Genomic DNA, 19,435 nt, shown 5'->3' with positions numbered 1-19,435 from the left:
ACATTCGATGCTCAGAAGATGTTTTAGAGAGGAAGACACCAAAACATATTTTAGTCATATTTTAAAGGTACAATAGTTGTCAATGGAAACAGGTAAAATAATTCTTTAATGATAGTTAGAAATGTCTACAGTTTTCATCTTCCACCCTATTCCTAAAGAATGATTCCATTAAGATCTCAACAATCTCTTCTTCAGATACTTCAAAGAGATTTAGAGAATGAAGAATCATTTGATCTTAGGTCAAAAGTTTTCAAAACAAAACCAGAATTCTCCCCTGGGCCAGAAAGCTTTATAGTAATAAAAATCTAAATAATAAGGTTAAGTCTTCAAGACCCATCAGTTCATGGGAAAAGTATTTGTAGTCTCATTGTCTAACAGAAATATAATACAAGCCACATAAGTAATCTTAAATTATCCAGCAGTCACATTAAGTAGTAAAAAAAAAAAAGGAAATTAATTTTAATTAAATATAAGTAATACATAAAACATTAAAATTTCAGTATTTAAATATAAAAATCATTAAAATATTTTAGATTTTTTTTTTTTTAGTATTACTAAATTGTTGACATCCAGTATGCATTTTCTACTTCACACATCTCAATATGATAGAGTCGTATTTCAAGTGCTCAATTGCCACATGTAGCCAGTGGCTGGTGTACTGGATAGCACAGGTGTGGCATGGTATGGGCTTCCCAGGTGGCTCAGTGGTAAAGAATCTACCTGCCAATACAGAAGATGTGGTTTTGATACCTGGGTTGGGAAGATCTGCTGGAGAAGGATATGGCAACACCCTCCAGTATTTTTGCCTGGAACATCCCCTGGTCAGAGAGGCTGGCAGGCTACAGTCCATGGGGTCACAAAGAGTTGGGCACGACTTAGCGACTAAACAACAACAATGGCACAGTATGTCTCATGGGCTACACTTAAAAGAACACAAGCAAGTTTGATGATGGCTTCAGAGGTGAGTGACTTCCCTGGTGGCTTAGATGGTAAAAGTGTCTGCCTACAATGTGGGAGACCCGGGTTCAATCCCTGGGTCAGGAAGATCCCCCTGGAGAAGGAAACGGCAACCCACTCCAGTACTCTTGCTTGGAAAATCCCATGGATGGACAGAGGAGCCTGGTAGGCTACAGTCCACAGGGAAGCAAAGAGTCGGACACGACTGAGCGACTTCACTTCAGAGGTGAACAAACAGACCAAATAGGTCATCTGTTACTCTTTAATTATATTTACTCCTTTAAAAGTTGGAGGAGGAAATGGCAACCACTCCAGTATTCTTGTCTGGGAAGTCCCATGGACAGAGGAGCTTGGCGAGCTACAGTCCATGAGGTCGCAGAGTCAGACAGAACTTAGTGACTAACAGCAATAGCAACAGCCTTGCTCCTCTTGGCCCTTCCTTCTTGGGGCCTCCTTAGCTGACATCTCCTTGTGATTTCTACGTGACCCACCTGTTGCACTGTCCTTTAGAGACATGTTTTCACACTCTCCATAAATACAGGCACCTCAGAGTTGTTGGGGCTTTGGTTCCAGGCCACTATAGTAAAGCAAGTCACAGATTTCTTGGTTTCCCAGGACACATAAGTTATGACTACACTGTCTTCCCTGGTGGCTCAGATGGTAAAGAATCTGCCTGCAATGCAGGAGACCTGGGTTGGGGAGCTCCCATGTAGAAGGGAATGGCAACCCACTCCAGTATTCTTGCCTGGAGAATTCCATGAACAGAGGAGCCTGGCGGGCCACAGCCCATGGAGTCATAAAGAGTCAGACACGACTGAGCAACTAACACTAACACACTCCTTAAAAAGTACATGAATCTGTCAATCTCTTGGGGAGACTCCCTTCACAATTCATGTGAAATAATTCCTTTTCTAGATCTTACTAGGACAATAAAGTGATCAGTATCCCAATATATATCCCTAACAAAAGCAGCCACTAAGCTAATATTCTGCTGTCCTTTACTTAAAACCAAGAATCACAGGCACAGATGGACGAACCATTTATGTGCTGCAGTCAATAAGGGATTATAACATAATACAGGGAAAAGACAGTTGTCAAATTAAAAAAGTGTATGAAAATATTAGGAGTCAACCATCTGGAAACAACTGTAAGGTCAGTATACCTTAGTGACACACTGCTGGCATTTATTCTAGAGTTGCATTTTGTGAGGACTGCACCTCCCAATATAAATAGATATCCCACGGGGAAAGTGGCCAATGTTCAAGCAAATTTAGGAACTGCTGAGTTAAGTAAAATTAAACATATTCTAGGTTCCCCCATCTTTATAATACAGGACTGTTCATGAACCTTAATGTGCTATCATGCACTGTCTCCATTTTATAGCAGGTTGGAAAGAGGGCTATAGTAAGCAGCATTTCCAAACTAATTTAACAAAGAAATTTTATTCTCACTGGTCACCTTAAGAAACTAGTATCTCAAGCTGTAAAATACTGATCTAGAAACACAGGTAAGAAAGATTCCCCGCCCCCCACCACAACCCCAGGGAGAATCAATGCTAGAGTGTTGGTAAGGGCTTTAAGAACAGAGTATATTGAATTGTTAGGCAAGGCTTTGAAGGTCTGATTCCTAACAATATTCTAACACAAGCTCTAAGGACTAAATTATCAGGAGCATCTTTTGGTCAAGTATAAAAGGCAATGATCTGTCTGGAGAGCTATAATACCTACCCTCTTCCTATATTCAACTCATAATGGCTATGAAATACAAGATTAATTTCATTAAAATCCTACCACCACCACCCCCAAATCTTTTGTTCTTTACGCTCCTGCAAGACAAAAGAGAAACTTCATGAAATTAAATAGGAGTGAAGGTCAAAAACTAATCTGATTCTAAAGCTGCAGGTGAAATCAGGCATGGTTAAGGACTTTGTGAAGCTCACAGCACAAAGTTAAACAAGCAACAAGACCAATTAATGTCACTGAAACACATGAAACAGCTACATTGTCTAGAATGAAAAGGGATTTAAAATACCTGTAAGACTGCCAATTAAGAAGGGACAAAAGTAAGTTATTTCCCTGAAGGAAGGAGGTTTTTCTGTGGTTTATGGAGGGTATTATTAGTATTATAAAACAAGGAATACACTCCAAAAAATATTCTGTGATCTCTTCAAATCCCTAATCTGGATTAAATGTTCCTCCTTTCATGATCAAAGGAGTGAAAATAAAACAAAGGTAAGAAAAAGTATTCAGGACAGTTGTAACTGACAGCAGGAAGAGACATTTAATTTTTGCCAGTCTGGTGGAGGTGAAAAGGTTGTCTTGATTTGTCTTTCCTTGAGCACTGAACAAGTCTGAGCCCGTCTAGTAGTCCTTTTTCTTTTTCTTTTTAAACCACGTTTCCTTTTTACGGAATGCCTGATTACATTTCTTGCCTAAATTTCTATTTACTTGTTTCTTTTTCTTAGTAATCTGAAGGATTTCTTTATACACTTCAAATATCAATCTTTCAGTTATGTGGCAACCATCTTCTCTTTGTGACTCATCCTTTCACTTTCATTATGTTGACACAAGACTAAGAGAATTAAATCTATTAAGTCACCAAACTTTAGAATTAAATATAAATGCTCAGAAGTGCTAGAGATCTCTACCATACACCAACTCCACAATCTTTTCCAGAAAATAGAAGAGGGGAAAAGTTCTCAATTCATTTTATGAAGTTTGGATTAACATTGTATTGTCAGAGTGACAGAGACATAGATCAATTAAATAGAAAACAGCACTTTAAAAAGACCCATTCAAACAGGCTCAATTGACTCTTGACAATGGTGCAAAAGCAATAATGGAGGAAAGACAGAATTTCAACAACTGGTGCTAGAGCATAGGTTGAAAAATGAGATACTATCTCATAGCCATTGGGATAAACTAGTATCAACAAAATAAAACAAAATAACAAGTGTTGGTAAGGATATGAAGAATTTAGAACCCTTATGCCATAAATACTATAGTCATAATTAGCCTTGGCATTTGGTATTGCTGGTTCTTAACTTTGTCCTTCTTCTTTATGAGTACCTTGACTACTCTAGGCCATTTTCTCTTCCACAAAAAGCTTAAAATTAGATTGTGTGTTTTACTGAAAAAACACTATTTTGATTCAAATTGCACTGAATCTGTAGAACTATTAGGTAAGAAACGAGAAAAAAATCTTTATAGTAGTTTTTATTTAAATAAACATGATATGTTTTTCCATTTATTTAGGTCTAAATTATTTAAAAATTTTCAGTTAGGTTTTTAAAGCCATCTTAAAAAGGCTTGCACATTTCTCGTTAGATTTATTTACAAGAAATGGTTTTGTTACTGAATATGCTTTTAAATTAAAATTTATACTTATATATTTAGATTAAAATTACTGTTGTATATATGAATGCAAATGACTTTTGCTAGACTATCTAAATAATTTTGTTAATTTTTATGTAGATTAAGCTTTCTCTACAAACCAACTCATATATTTACTTTTTTCCTTATAATTATCCCAAACTTTAACATATTCTATTTTTTTCTTTATTTCTGAATGTACAATGTGGATAAGAGTGATAAGAAACATCCTCATCTTGCTTCTAATTTTTAAAAGAGTATTTAAAATTTTCCACTAATAGGCATATTTCAAGTAGCTTTTTAGATGATACCTTTTATCACATTAAGAAACTTCTATTCCAAGCTTTTTAAGTTTTATCATAAACAGGTACTGCATGTTATTAAAATTTTTTCCTGCACCACAGATAATCAATAATTTGTCTTTCTACATCTGTTAAAGTGGTCAGTTTTACGAAAAAAATTTCTAATGTACTAACTTTGCAAAAATCAAGCTGGCGGAAACATTGTTGTTTAGTTGCTCAGTCAGGTCTGACTTTTTGCTACCCCATGGACTGCAGCATGCCAGGCTTCCCTGTCCTTCACCATCTCCTGGAGCTTGCTCAAACTCATGTCCATTGAGTCAGTGATAACATTCAACCATCTCATCCTCTGTCGTCCCCTTCTCCTCCTGCCTTCAATCTTTCCTACCATCAGGGTCTTTTCTAATGAGCCAGCTCTTTGCATCAGGTGGCCAAAGTATAAAATGAGTAAGAGTATATATTAATTACTGCTCTATTACTACTGTTGCCTAAAAACTTAGTGGTTTAAACCAACCAACATTTCTAACAGTTTCTATGTGTCAGGACCTTGGGAGTGGCTTAACTAGGGGCTGTCGAAGTGTTTCTCGTGGGGTTTCAGTCAGGATGTCAAGAGGGGCTGTGGTACCCATTGTCAAGATGGACCAATCACATGCTGTTGGTGGGAGGCCTCACGTCCTCACACAGAGTTCCTCCACAGCCTTGAATGTCCCCATGAAAATTAACTGCCTACTCCAAGAATGAGTTATCTAACAGACACAGTGAGGAAGAAGCTGCAGTTCCTTTTATGAACTATTCTCTGAAGTCTCACACCATCACTTTTGCTTTCATTCTGTTAAGGCTGCATCAACAGGTCCAGCCCACTCTCAAAGGGAGGGAATTAGGCTCCACCTTTTGAAGCAAAGAGCACCAAAAGAGTTTTAACATATTTTACAATGATCACAGAGTATTCCCTCTTTTTCTAATTTCCAAATTTGTTTAAGATTGGAATGATATGTTCCTTAAATATTTGGTAGGTTTCACTTATAAAACAACTGGGACTTGGTATTTTCTTTGCAAGCTTCCCAGGTGGCTCAGAGGTAAAGAATCCACTTGCCAATGCAGGAGATGATGGTTCAATCCCTGGGTTGGGAAGATAGCCTGCAGAAGGAAATGGCAACCCACTCCAATATTCTTGCCTGGAAAATTCCATGGACAGAGTCTGGCAGGCTACAGTACATGGGGTCACAAAGAGTCAGATATAATTTAGCAATTAAAACAACAACAACGAATTTTCTTTGTAGGCAGTTTTTAAAGAACTGATTCAACCTCCTTAACAGTTAAAAGGCAATCAGCTTTTCTAAATATTATTGAAGTCATTTAAAGTTTAAAAAAAACTATCCACTGCATTTAATTTTTCAAATTTACTGACATCAAGGTCACTTTCAAATTTCTTTATCTATATCAATATTCTTTATTGATCTCTTCTGCACCGATAATTATTTTTGTTTTTCATCCCTAATTCCCTGAGTCTTGACCATTTAACAGGATTTTGCAAAGAAACCTTATTTTGGATCCTATCATATTTTAATTTTCTATCCAACTGATTTCTATTCTTATCTTTATTAAGTACCAGTTAGCTACACTGATATGTTCTAATGGGGAATCTTTTCATTATCATCTAGTTCTTAAAATTTTCTAATGTTCATTATGATCTCTTCTTTGAAGATATTGTAAAACTGCTAAATGTGTAGAGGTATTCTAAAATGTTTCATTATAAAAACAGTTAGATCTGGTTTCCTCAGTGTGTATGCCCAGAAGTGGGATTGCTGGGTCATATGGCAGTTCTATTTCCAGTTTTTTAAGAAATCTCCACACTGTTTTCCATAGCGGCTGTACTAGTTTGCATTCCCACCAACAGTGTAAGAGGGTTCCCTTTTCTCCACACCCTCTCCAGCATTTATTGCTTGTAGACTTTTGGATAGCAGCCATCCTGACTGGCGTGTAATGGTACCTCATTGTGGTTTTGATTTGCATTTCTCTAATAATGAGTGATGTTGAGCATCTTTTCATGTGTTTGTTAGCCATCTGTATGTCTTCTTTGGAGAAATGTCTGTTTAGTTCTTTGGCCCATTTTTTAATTGGGTCATTTATTTTTCTGGAATTGAGCTGTAGGAGTTGCTTGTATATTTTTGAGATTAATCCTTTGTCTGTTTCTTCATTTGCTATTGTTTTCTCCCAGATCTGAAAGAGACACGTGCACCCCAATGGTCATCGCAGCACTGTTTATAATAGCCAGGACATGGAAGCAACCTAGAAGCCCATCAGCAGATGAATGGATAAGGAAGCTGTGGTACATATACACCATGGAATATTACTCAGCCATTAAAAAGAATTCATTTGAACCAGTCCTAATGAGATGGATGAAGCTGGAGCCCCTTATACAGAGTGAAGTAAGCCAGAAAGATAAAGAACATTACAGCATACTAACACATATATATGGAATTTAGAAAGATGGTAACGATAACCCTATATGCAAAACAGAAAAAGAGACACAGAAATACAGAAGAGACTTTTGAACTCTGTGGGAGAATGTGAGGGTGGGATATTTCAAAAGAACAGCATGTATACTATCTATGGTGAAACAGATCACCAGCCCAGGTGGGATGCATGAGACAAGTGCTCGGGCCTGGTGCACTGGGACGACCCAGAGGAATCGGGTGGAGAGGGAGGTGGGAGGGGGGATCGGGATGGGGAATACGTGTAAATCTATGGCTGATTCATATCAATGTATGACAAAACCCACTGAAATGTTGTGAAGTAATTAGCCTCCAACTAATAAAAAAAAAAACAACAGTTAAAGCAAAAAAACTTAAAAGTACAACAAATATTGTAAAGTGATTAGCCTCCAGTTAGAATAAAAAGAAAAAAATAAAAAGTCCAACCAACAATTAATTGTATAGGCTTCACCTAGATTCAATAATAATTATCTGCCAAATTTATTTTCTCTTTCTACATATACACACAGATAGTATGTATAACACATGCATTTTGCTATACCATTTAAAAGTAAGTTGTAATACCAGAAAAATGAATAACCCAATCAAAAAAGTGGGTAAAGACGTAAACAGACATTTCTCCAAAGAAGACATACAGATGGCTAATGAAAAGATACTCAACATGAAAAGATACTCAACGTGACTCATTATTAGAGAAATGCAAATCAAAACCACAGTAAGGTATCACCTCACGATGGTCAGACGGCCGCCATCAAAGAGTCTACAAACAAATGGAGAGGGTGCGCAGAAAAGGCAACCCTCTTCCTCTGTTGATGGGAACGCAAACTGGTACAGCCACTAAGAGAACAGTGTGGAGGTTCCTTAAACAACTGGGGACAGAACTGCCTTGTGCTGTGCTGTGCTCAGTCGCTTCAGTGGTGTCTGACTCTGCAGCCTACGGACCGTAACCCGCCAGGCTCCCGTCCATGGTTCTCCAGGCAAGAGTACTGGAGTGGGTTGCCGTGTCCTCCTCCAGGGGATTTTCCCAACCCAGGGACTGAAACTTATCTCTGGTGTCTCCTGCACTAAGGCAGGTTCTTTACCCTCTGAGCCACCTGGGAGCCCCTAGAACTGCCATACAACCCAGCAATCCCATTGATGGGCATACACCCTGAGGAAATCAGAGCTGAAAGAGACGCATGTACCCCAATGCTCACTGCAGCACTACTTACAATAGCTAGGACATGGAAGCAACCTAGATGTCCCTCAGAAAATGAATGGATAAGGAAGTAGTGGTACATATACACAATGGGATATTACTCAGCTATAAAAAGGAACGCATTTGAGTCAGTTCTAATGAGGTGGATGAACCTGGAGCCTATTATACAGAGTGAAGTAAGTCAGAAAGAGAAAGACAAATACTGTATATTAATGCATATACTTGGAATTTAGAAAAATGGTACCGACGATCCTACATGCAGGGCGGCAAAGGAGACACAGATGTAAAGAAGAGACTTTTAGACTCAGTGAGAAAAGGTGAGGTGGGATGATTCAAGAGAACAGCACTGAAACATGTACATTACCATATGTAAAGTAGACGGCCAGTGCCAGTTTGACGCATGAAGCAGGGCACCCAAAGCCAGTGTTCTGGGACAACCCAGAGGGACAGGGTGGGGGGGTGGTTCAGGATGGGGGGACTCATCTATACCTGTGGACACATATATACCTCATGCTGATGTATGGCAAAAACCATCACAATATTGTAATTACCCTCCAATTAAAATAAATTAATTAATTGACAAAAAATAAAAGTTGTAGACACTTGATCCCTGCAGAGCCTGGCACACATCTCCTAAGAATAAGCACAATCTCCTAAATAACCACAATTTCAAAGGCCACCTAAGAAAATTAATAATACTTTCACAATATGCTATGTAGCCCACATCACATTTTCCCTAATTATCTCAAGAATGTCTTGGTATAGCTCTTATCTCAGAACTAGATCAAATCCAGGTTCATGCATTGTAGATGTCTCTCGTATCTTTTCCTAGAACAATCTCTCTACCACTTATCCCCTATGACATTTACTTTTTGAAGAGTGTAGGACAGCTGACTTGAGAGTGTCACGTATTCTGGATTTTCATGACTGCTTCCTCTTGATGGCACAAGTGAATGCAAGGAATACTTGCATTTTTTATAGTAAATACTTTATCTTTTCCATTAAAAATTTTAAGTTATGAGTCAATGTCCATATAATGTGAGCACCAGTCAGGATGTCTTGAGAACACACTAACTGAACTGTACAGTATGTAAGATTTATTTGATTAGAGCTTTCATTTGACCCAAATTTAATGATATGCATATTTTTTTTGGCAAAGTATTCAGACACAAATGCTAAATAGCTCACAAGCGATAGTTAATATTCTTTTACTCAATGAAACCTATTTGTCAGTTTTTCTTTCATTTTTATTATTTCTCCAGTAATGAACCAGCACCAATGGCTATTATATGTAACAGCATAGAGTTTAACTGTTAGCTTGAACAATTCACATATTAAAAAGGAATATCAATATTCTTTAATCCTGCCTTCCTCCTTGGTATGGTAATGACTAAGACTTAATCTTTTTATACATCTTCCCTAAAGAGTAATCTTTAAGGAGTCCTTCAACAGTTCACTGGCTACTGACTATTCTACATTATTAGTCTGTTATGTCTTAAAACCCAAACAGAAGAAACACAGTATCCCTTGGCCGTGAATAGTCCATCTGGAAACCACAGCTGGGGCAATGCACTCAGGCTGATTACCTGGGCAACTGGAGAACACACACTGAGCCTGGTTTATGGAACTACAGTACCTGGGCCTGTAGTGACAAAAGGGATGACAAAGTACAGTTATTCTCTATTTGAGAAGTATGTGCAGTGAGCAACAAGAAAGAACTAATCACCTCCGTCCAAAACAAACAAACCAAAACAATATTATAACAAATAGAACAAAAACCCTCCCAGATAATAATGTTATTATGTTATTGTTGTTTCTGTTTAGTGGCTAAGTTGTGTCTATTTAGTGACCCCATGGACTGTAACCCTCCAGGCTCTTCTGTCAATGGGATTTCCCAGGCAAGAATACTGGAGTGGGTTGCCATTTCCTTCTCCACGGGATCTTCCTGACGCAGGGATAGAATCCACATCTCCTGCATTGGCAAGTGGATTCTTTACCACTGAGCCATCAGGGAAATCAGGGAAGCCCAATGTTATTATGCACTAAGTGTCAAAACATAGTGTTTTACTTATTGCTTATAAAATGAGGTACAAAGAAATACAAATCTAGAAAAAGAATCAGAGTTCAAATGTAGGTTTATCTTATTACAAACGGATACACTCACTCTTTACCAATGCCAGGTAATAGAAAGTCCTAATTGCAAAACTAGAGAGTTAATGTACATTAAAACAGTGAATAAATTAATGTGGAGGGAGGCTCAGAAGCGAAGGGATATATACACACATACACACATATATACATATATAATTATGACTGATTGGCATTGTTGTATGGCAGAAACCAACACAAAATTGTAAAGCAATTTTCCACCAATTAAAAAATAAATAAAATTTTTAAAAAAAGAAAAAGTGAATGTAAATACGAGAAAGAACTTAAGTTCAGATAAAAAGAGGTTGGTAAAGTAAAACCCTTCTGAAGTTTACTATAAAAACCTAAATTTACTGGTTATTGATTACAAAATTACAATATTTACTTTTATTTCTTTTCTCAGTTTTTTTTTTTTTTTACTTTAAAATAGGAATTTCACCACCTAACTCACAGTAGGTAAGAAAAGCAAGGTCAGTAGTGTCTGAAACACAGTAACATAATTACTTATGTCTTCCTGACTCAAAGGATTATTGTGCCATTATTGTATGTCACAACTGTGTTAAAATGGGTGAAAAGTGGAAGTGTTAGTTGCTCAGTGTGTCTGACTCTTTGTGAACCCACGGGCTGTCCACAGAATTCTCTAGGCAAGAATGCTGGAACGGGTTGCCATTTCCTTCTCCAGGGGATCTTCCTGACTCAGGGATCAAACCGGGGTCTCCTGCATTGCAGGCAAATTCTTTACCAGACATAAATTCACAAATTATATTTAAAGTCTCTCGCCTTATAGAATCACAGGAGAACAAAAAAGGAATTAAGCAAGCCTTTGCATTGTACTACTTCTGTTAAGTATAGAGTATCAAGGGATAGTATCTATTATTGTTCTATTGGAACTCAGGAAAAGTCTTTCTCTCTCATACAGTTGCTTCGAGGAATTTAAATGAAGTTATTTGTGTAAATCTTTACTCAGTGTCTATCATAAAATAAGCATACCACAAATGTTGCCTATCATTAACACTTTTAAGAAGAAATTTAAAAGATGCACATCCAGTAGGGTTCAACCGGAAAAGATGGAGGGGGGGGAATAATTCAGGAAAATGGAACAGCATGTGCAAAGACCTGGGGTGAATGAGTGGCACAAAAGAGGAGCTAAAAAAAAAACAAAGAGAGATATGGCCACTGCATACAGCAACAAGTTCAGAGTAAAGGGGATAGACTTTTAAGGCTCAAATTAGGAAAATGCCAACTATCAACTAAGCTAGAAAATGCAAGTGAAAAAAAGTGAGTGTTAGTTGCTCAATCGTGTCCGACTGCGATCCCATGGTCTGTCCATGGGATTCTCCAGGCAAGAATACTGGAGTGGGTTGCCATTCTCTCCTCCAGGAGATCTTCCCAACCCAGGAATTAAACCCGAGTCTCCTGCACTGGGCTTCCCTGGTGGCTCAGATGGTAAAGAATCTGCCTGCAATGCAGGAGACCCAGGTTTGATCCCTGGGTCGGGAAGATGCCCTGGAGGAGGGCATGGCAACCCACTCCAGTATTCTTGCCTGGAGAATCCCATGGACAGAGGAGCTTGGTGGGCTGCAGTCCATGGGGTTGCAAAGAGCCGGACATGACTAAGCAACTAACACTCCTGCACTGCAGGCAGATTTTTTACCATCTGAGCTACCAGGGAAGTCCAACTCTCCTGAACTGAGGAAAATGCAAACATTACTCGGAATTGCAGTAAGAACTCACCAAAAGTTTTTAATGGAAAGAGCTGACATGATCAAATGGAGAAAAACCAACGATGAACAGCTACTGATTTAATCAGTTCTTATGTCAGGTATATTGAAGGCCCATTATATTACACAAATACATATTTTAGGCTTTTATGTCTTTTTGATTAATTGGCTCTTTTATCATCATGAAATGTCCCTCCTTATCACTGGTGTGACTTGAAGACTACTGTGTCTAATATTCACAGAGCCACTCAACTTTCTCATTGGTGTTTACCAGTATGCATTTTTTCCTTCCTCTTACATTTAGTCTGTATCTTTATATTTACAGTGCATCTTCTGGAGACAGTATATAGTTGGGTCATGCGACTGCATTCAGTCTGAAAATCGCTGCTTTGTAACTGTAGTGTTTAGTCCATTTACACTTAAGGTAAATATTATGGTTGGCTTTGCTTCATCTGGTATCTCTTAGTATTCCATTTTATCACTTCTATCGGCTTTTTAGCCATACCATACCACTTTGTTGAGTGATTGCTTCAGTGATCTGGCAATGTCATACCCTTAATCTATCACAGTCGACCTTCGTTAATATTATATCAACCCCATTGCATCACCTTTCAACTATGTGATTCAAATTACCTTCCTACTATCCTGTGATATTTACTGCCCCAAGTTTTTCACTTGTGTTATAAACTCACAATACATTAACATTTTAAAAAGAATTTTTATAGATAATAAAAAACAAGAAAAATATTACTTTATATTTACCTAAATAAAGACCAATTATGGCCCTCTTCATTCCCTTACTTAGAGCTGAGTTTCTGACTGATATGTTGCCTATATCTATTTCTGCTTTATTGACTATACCAAAGCCTTTGACTGTGTGGATCACAATAAACTGTGGAAAATTCTTAAAAAGTTGGGAATACCAGACCACCTGACCTGCCTTTGAGAAACCTGTATGCAGGTCAGGAAGCAACAGTTAGAACTGGACATGGAACAACAGACTGGTTCCAAATAGGAAAAGGAGTATGTCAAGGCTGTATATTGTCACCCTGCTTATTTAACTTACATGCAGAGTACATCATGAGAAATGCTGGACTGGAAGAAGTACAAGCTGGAATCAAGATTGCTGGGAGAAGTATCAATAACCTCAGATATGCAGATGACATCACCCTTATGGCAGAAAGTGAAGAATTAAAGAGCCTCTTGATGAAAGTGAAAGAGGAGAGTGAAAAAGTTGGCTTAAAGCTCAATATTCAGAACAGTAAGATCATGGCATCTGGTCCCATCACTTCATAGCAAATAGATGAGAAAACAGTGGAAACAGTGGCTGACTTTAGTTTTTTGGACTCCAAAATCACTGCAGATGGTGACTGCAGTCACGAAATTAAAAGACGCTAACTCCTTCAGATATGAAGGAGAATTCAAAAGCTTTACAGATAAGCAAAAGCTGAGAGAATTCAGCACCACCAAACCAGCTCTTCAACAAATGCTAAAGGATCTTCTCTAGACAGGAAATACAGAAAGGTTGTATAAACGTGAACCCAAAACAACAAAGTAAATGGCAACGGGACCACACCTATCAATAATTACCCTAAATGTAAATGGGTTGAATGCCCCAACCAAAAGACAAAGATTGGCTGAATGGATACAAAAACAAGACCCCTATATATGCTGTCTACAAGAGACCCACCTCAAAACAAGAGACACATACAGACTAAAAGTGAAGGGCTGGAAAAAAATATTTCATGCAAACGGAGACCAAAAGAAAGCAGGAGTCGCAATACTCATATCAGATAAAATAGACTTTCAAATAAAGGATGTGAAAAGAGACAAAGAAGGACACTACATAATGATCAAAGGATCAATCAAAGAAGAAGATATAACAATTATAAATATATATGCACCCAACATAGGAGCACCGCAATATGTACGGCAAACACTAACGAGTATGAAAGAGGAATTAATAGTAACCAACATAATAGTGGGAGACTTTAATACCCCACTCACAACTATGGATAGATCAACTAAACAGAAAATTAACAAGGAAACACAAACCTTAAATGACACAATGGACCAGCTAGACCTAATTGATATCTATAGGACATTTCACCCCAAAACAATCAACTTCACCTTTTTCTCAAGTGCACACGGAACATTCTCCAGAATAGATCACATCCTGGGCCATAAATCTGGTCTTGGAAATTCAAAAAAATTGAAATCATTCCAGTCATCTTTTCTGACCACAGTGCAGTAAGATTAGATCTCAATTACAGGAAAAAAATTGTTAAAACTTCAAACATATGGAGGCTAAATAACACGCTTCTGAATAACCAACAAATCATAGAAGAAATCAAAAAAGAAATCAAAATATGTATAGAAATGAATGAAAATGAAAACACAACAACCCAAAACCTATGGGACACTGTAAAAGCAGTGCTAAGGGGAAGGTTCATAGCATTACAGGCTTACATCAAGAAACAAGAAAAAAACCAAATAAATAACCTAACTCTACACCTAAAGCAATTAGAGAAGGAAGAAATGAAGAACCCCAGGGTTAGTAGAAGGAAAGAAATCTTAAAAATCAGGGCAGAAATAAATGCAAAAGAAACTAAAGAGACCATAGCAAAAATCAACAAAGCTAAAAGCTGGTTTTTTGAAAAAATAAACAAAATTGACAAACCATTAGCAAGACTCATTAAGAAACAAAGAGAGAAGAACCAAATTAACAAAATTAGAAATGAAAATGGAGAGATCACAACAGACAACACTGAAATACAAAGGATCATAAGAGACTACTACCAGCAGCTCTATGCCAATAAAATGGACAACTTGGATGAAATGGACAAATTCTTAGAAAAGTATAACTTTCCAAAACTGAACCAGGAAGAAATAGAAGATCTTAACAGACCCATCACAAGCAAGGAAATCGAAACTGTCATCAAAAATCTGCCAGCAAACAAAAGCCCGGGACCAGATGGCTTCACAGCTGAATTCTACCAAAAATTTAGAGAAGAGCTAACACCTATCTTACTCAAACTCTTCCAGAAAATTGCAGATGAAGGTAAGCTTCCAAACTCATTCTATGAGGCCACCATCACCCTAATTCCAAAACCAGACAAAGATGCCACAAAAAAAGAAAACTACAGGCCAATATCACTGATGAATATAGATGCAAAAATCCTTAACAAAATTCTAGCAAACAGAATCCAACAACATATTAAAAAAATCATACACCATGACCAAGTGGGCTTTATCCCAGGAATGCAAGGATTCTTTAATATCCGTAAATCAATCAATGTAATACACCACATTAACAAATTGAAAGATAAAAACCATATGATTATCTCAATAGATGCAGAGAAAGCCTTTGACAAAATTCAACACTCATTTATGATTAAAACTCTCCAAAAAAGCAGGAATAGAAGGAACATACCTCAACATAATAAAAGCTATATATGACAAACCCACAGCAAGCATCACCCTCAATGGTGAAAAATTGAAAGCATTTTCCCCTGAAATCAGGAACAAGACAAGGGTGCCCACTCTCACCACTACTATTCAACATAGTGTTGGAAGTTCTGGCCACAGCAATCAGAGCAGAAAAAGAAGTAAAAGGAATCCAGATAGGAAAAGAAGAAGTAAAACTCTCACTGTTTGCAGATGACATGATCCTCTATATAGAAAACCCTAAAGACTCTACCAGAAAATTACTAGAGCTAATCAACGAATATAGTAAAGTTGCAGGATATAAAATTAACACACAGAAATCCCTTGCATTCCTATATACTAACAATGAAAAAACAGAAAGAGAAATTAAGGAAACAATACCATTCACCATTGCAACAAAAAGAATAAAATACTTAGGAGTATATCTACCTAAAGAAACAAAGGACCTATACATAGAAAACTATAAAACACTGATGAAAGAAATCAAAGAGGACACAAACAGATGGAGAAACATACCGTGTTCATGGATTGGAAGAATCAATATTGTCAAAATGGCTATTCTACCCAAAGCAGTCTATAGATTCAATGCAATCCCTATCAAGCTACCAACGGTATTTTTCACAGAACTAGACCAAAGAATTTCACAATTTGTATGGAAATACAAAAAACCTCGAATAGCCAAAGTAATCTTGAGAAAGAAGAATGGAACTGGAGGAATCAACCTGCCTGACTTCAGACTCTTACTACAAAGCCACAGTCATCAAGACAGTATGGTACTGGCACAAAGACAGAAATATAGATCAATGGAACAGAATAGAAAGCCCAGAGATAAATCCACGAACCTATGGACACCTTATCTTTGACAAAGGAGGCAAGGATATACAATGGAAAAAAGACAACCTCTTTAACAAGTGGTGCTGGGAAAACTGGTCAACCACTTGTAAAAGAATGAAACTAGAACACTTTCTAACACCATACACAAAAATAAACTCAAAATGGATTAAAGATCTAAATGTAAGACCAGAAACTATAAAACTCCTAGAGGAGAACATAGGCAAAACACTCTCCGACATAAATCACAGCAAGATCCTCTATGACCCACCTCCCAGAATATTGGAAATAAAAGCAAAACTAAACAAATGGGACCTAATGAAACTTAAAAGCTTTTGCACTACAAAGGAAACTATAAGTAAGGTGAAAAGACAGCCCTCAGATTGGGAGAAAATAATAGCAAATGAAGAAACAGACAAAGGATTAATCTCAAAAATATACAAGCAACTCCTGCAGCTCAATTCCAGAAAAATAAATGACCCAATCAAAAAATGGGCCAAAGAACTAAACAGACATTTCTCCAAAGAAGACATACAGATGGCTAACAAACACATGAAAAGATGCTCAACATCACTCATTATTAGAGAAATGCAAATCAAAACCACAATGAGGTACCATTACACGCCAGTCAGGATGGCTGCTATCCAAAAGTCTACAAGCAATAAATGCTGGAGAGGGTGTGGAGAAAAGGGAACCCTCTTACACTGTTGGTGGGAATGCAAACTAGTACAGCCGCTATGGAAAACAGTGTGGAGATTTCTTAAAAAACTGGAAATAGAACTGCCATATGACCCAGCAATCCCACTTCTGGGCATACACACTGAGGAAACCAGATCTGAAAGAGACACGTGCACCCCAATGTTCATCGCAGCACTGTTTATAATAGCCAGGACATGGAAGCAACCTAGATGCCCATCAGCAGATGAATGGATAAGGAAGCTGTGGTACATATACACCATGGAATATTACTCAGCCATTAAAAAGAATTCATTTGAACCAGTCCTAATGAGATGGATGAAGCTGGAGCCCATTATACAGAGTGAAGTAAGCCAGAAAGATAACATTACAGCATACTAACACATATATATGGAATTTAGAAAGGTGATAACGATAACCCTATATGCAAAACAGAAAAAGAGACACAGAAATACAGAACAGACTATTGAACTCTGTGGGAGAATGTGAGGGTGGAATATTTCAAAAGAACAGCATGTATACTATCTATGGTGAAACAGATCACCAGCCCAGGTGGGATGCATGAGACAAGTGCTCCGGCCTGGTGCACTGGGAAGACCCAGAGGAATCGGGTGGAGAGGGAGGTGGGAGGGGGGGATCAGGATTGGGAATACATGTAAATCCATGGCTGATTCATATCAATGTATGACAAAACCCACTGGAAAAAATAAAAAATAAAAAAAATTTAAAAAAAAAAGATGCTAACTCCTTGGAAGGAAAGTTATGACCAACCTAGACAGCATATTAAAAAGCAGAGACATTACTTTGCCAACAAAGATCCGTCTAGTCAAGGCTATGGTTTTTCCAGTAGTCATGTATGGATGTGAGAGTTGGATTATAAAGAAAGTTGAGTGCAGAAGAACTGATGCTTTTGAAGTGTGGTGTTGGAGAAGACTCTTGAGAGTCCCTTGGACTGCAAGGAGGTCCAACCAGTCCATCCTGAAGGAGATCAGTCCTGGGTGTTCACTGGAAGGACTGATGTTGAAGTTAAAACTCCAATACTTTGGCCACCTGATGCGAAGAGCTGACTCACTTGAAAAGACCCTGATGCTGGGAAAGATTGATGGTGGGAGAAGGGGACGACAGAGGATGAGGCGGTTGGATGGCATCACCGACTCAATGGACATGAGTTTGGGTAAACCCTGGGAGTTGGTGATGGACAGGGAGGCCTGGCATGCTGCAGTTCATGCGGTCGCAAAGAGTCGGACATGACTGAGTGACTGAACTGACTGATGTTACCTTTTGCCTGAAGGACTTACTCTAAGTGTTACCTGTAGTGACTTTTCATGGTGATGAATTCTCTTAGCTTTTGCTCATCTGAAAACATCTTTATTTTGCCTACAATGCTAAAATATATTTTTGCTGGATTTATAATTTCAGGTTGAGTTTTTATCTTTTAGCACTTTAAACAATATAGTCTGTTGCCTTTTAGTTTCCATTATTTCTGATGAGAAATCAGTGTTCATTCCTATTATTGTTCCCCTGTGTAAAATGCAACTGTCAAAAAAAAAAAAAAAAGCAACTGTCTTTCTCCCCCTTTAGCTACCTGTAAGATGTTCTCTTTATGGTTGGTTATCAGCAAGCAATTTGACTTGAAATATTAGTATGGTTTCCCTTGTGTTTACTGTACTTGGAATTTATTTACCACCACAGGTCTGTGGATTTTTATCAAATTGGACATCTTTCAACTATTATTATTTCCAAATATTTTCCTATTCCAGCCTCTTCAATCGCTCTTCTCTTTTTGGGACTTCATTACCAGTCAACATTGGCCCATGGATCACTGAGGTTTGCTCCTTTTTTTCCTCTTCTTGTCTCTCCATGCTCCAGTTTACTCAAGCTTTCTTCTGTAGGCTTCCAATTTGCCCTTAAATATACTCAGTGAATTTTTCATTTCAGATACTGAATTTTCTGTTCTAGGTTTTTCTTTTTATAATTACTTAAACTTCTACTTCTGTTGAGATTCCCTTTCTGTACACATGGATGATGCCCATCTTTTCCTTTAAATCCTTGAATATACTTACCAGAGATAATTTTTAAATCTGGCTGCTAATGCCACATCTTTGTCATCTCTGGGTCTGTTCCTATTGTTTTATCCTCTAGAGATGAGTTGCATTCTCCTTCTTCATATGTCTAGTAATTTTTTAAATAACTGGACATTGTGGATACTATGCTGTGAAGTGTCTGAAGTTCCTTCAAAGTATGTTTTATTCTGGCAGGAAGTTAATGTACT

General features: G+C 37.7%; 1 protein-coding gene across 2 annotated transcripts in view; it reads right to left on the bottom strand.

The window, feature by feature from the left end:
• RFX7 (regulatory factor X7) overlaps positions 1-19,435 on the bottom strand; it is a 141,072-nt gene that overhangs the window by 93,534 nt on the left and 28,103 nt on the right. The window lies entirely within an intron of this gene.

This window comes from Cervus canadensis, chromosome 6 (genome assembly GCF_019320065.1).
Source record: "Cervus canadensis isolate Bull #8, Minnesota chromosome 6, ASM1932006v1, whole genome shotgun sequence".
NCBI lineage: Eukaryota > Metazoa > Chordata > Mammalia > Artiodactyla > Cervidae > Cervus > Cervus canadensis.
Note: the sequence above shows the minus strand (reverse complement) of the source record. Positions and strands in the feature narration are given on the sequence as shown.